The sequence below is a fragment of the Anoplopoma fimbria genome, chromosome 5 (assembly GCF_027596085.1).
Source record: "Anoplopoma fimbria isolate UVic2021 breed Golden Eagle Sablefish chromosome 5, Afim_UVic_2022, whole genome shotgun sequence".
Classification (NCBI taxonomy): Eukaryota; Metazoa; Chordata; class Actinopteri; order Perciformes; family Anoplopomatidae; genus Anoplopoma; species Anoplopoma fimbria.
The window spans coordinates 9,710,302-9,712,175 of NC_072453.1; positions in this window are offsets into that span (position 1 = coordinate 9,710,302).

Genomic DNA, 1,874 nt, shown 5'->3' on the forward strand with positions numbered 1-1,874 from the left:
GTCTGGCTAGTTAGTGGGGAGGGAGGCGAATGGACAAGGGACTGCAACCAGTGCACTTAAAGGTGTTAAAGGTGCCACTGACGGAATTTGTCTTTTAATTTGTGCCAGTTTCTCTCTCAAAAGTTACATAGTCTCACTTTAAAGGGTTGAAAAAACAAAAAAACAAAAGTAGTATTTCAAAATGTACTCAGCCAGAATGAATATTGCAAAGCAGAGGGATGGATGATGGATTGATGGATGATGGATTGATGGATGATGGATTGATGGATGACGGGTTGATGGATGACGGGTTGATTGGGCCGAGTTGATACGAAGTTGGGAAAAAACTGTACAGCGATGAGTTCATTCGCTCATGACGTCTGTTTCTGTACCTGAGCGCCGGATCACATGACACGATTCACGAAACGACTCTCAGCTGGTTGCTTTTACCTTCAGTGATTAAATATGAAAGTTCTCTGCTACGCTACCTGGCCAAACGTATGTGGACACTGAAAAATGACACCCATATACGTCTTATTCTAACACCATGGGACAACCCTTTCTTCCTCTTGTTTAATTTGAATATTTTAAAATAATAATAATTAAGCTTAGAGGAACAAACTCAAAACTAAACAGGATTTTGTGCGTTTCTCATTCTATGTTGAGCTTGTTTTCCTTTAATTTGAACTTAAAAGAGGTGACAAACTATTCAAAACAAACCCAAACTAAATGTGCAGTCAGTTTGCAGGGTTGTCCACAACCTTTTGTCCATGTAGCGTAATTCATATGCAGATTAAAAAAAGATTCTGAGGGAGTTAATTCAACGATTTAACTACGTGAATCTTGTATTTTGTATTTTAACAAAACAGATGCAACCAGCTTGTTTCCTTCAATTTGTAACCCTTAAAAAAAAATATGTAAATGTGCTCAAAACCTTCCTCAATATTCCCAGTGACTCATCACTATTACTCACATTAATATTTAAGTGAAACAACTTCTTGCATGCACCTCATGTGAGTCAGAGAGTCTGCTTGTTGCCTCCCCCTTTTTCACAAAGTGGTCTCTTTGTATATCCTGTTTTATGAACGCTTTCTGCATTTGGAAAGACGTGCTGGTCTAAGACTTAAAAAAATATATATACGTGGTTCTAAAGAGTCGGAACACTTCACTCCAAACTGTGTGTGTGTTTTAACATTTGTTGCCAAAATAGATATAAAAACTGCAAAAGATGCTACATTAAGTTAGCAGATAGGACTTAAGGGTGTGCTTGCAACGTTATCTGCATGCTGAATTCTTGGTTCTTCTGTTCAAACGGACCACATTCGTCTCGGTGTGCAGGACAGAGTTGAGTGCCGAGAGACGGGAGCTGCTCCCGCCGCTCAGAGGAGGAAAGGTCAAACGTAACGTGCTTTCGGTGGGTTTCTCTCGTGTCCAGAGAGGTTTTTTCTGCAGTAACAAAACTCATCACCTTTTCTTTTTCTTTGGGTTACGTCTGACGCTGTACAGTTTGTGGAAATGTGATTGTTCTCGTTATTGTGCATTTGATCAATAACTGGTTTATGATGATGATTCTTGTTGCTGTATATGTGTATTTGAAAATAAATGCTATGAAGTCACCGTCGTCGTGGAGGATTTGCAACACAAGTGGAGTCCGAAATCACTCCCTGTTCACAACATAGTGCACTGAATACACGGTCAGCCATTTTATTTTGAGTATTGAATTCACACACCAGAATTTACCCACAATGCAATGTTAACAGACGGAAAAATATCAGTTTTGATGATTCATATTGTGTCAGAAAACATCAATTTACTGCTCACTTAAGAGTGAATGTTAAGGAGTGATTTCAGACTCATGTTTTTACACTGAAGGACTTGAGGCCAGAACAAGAACG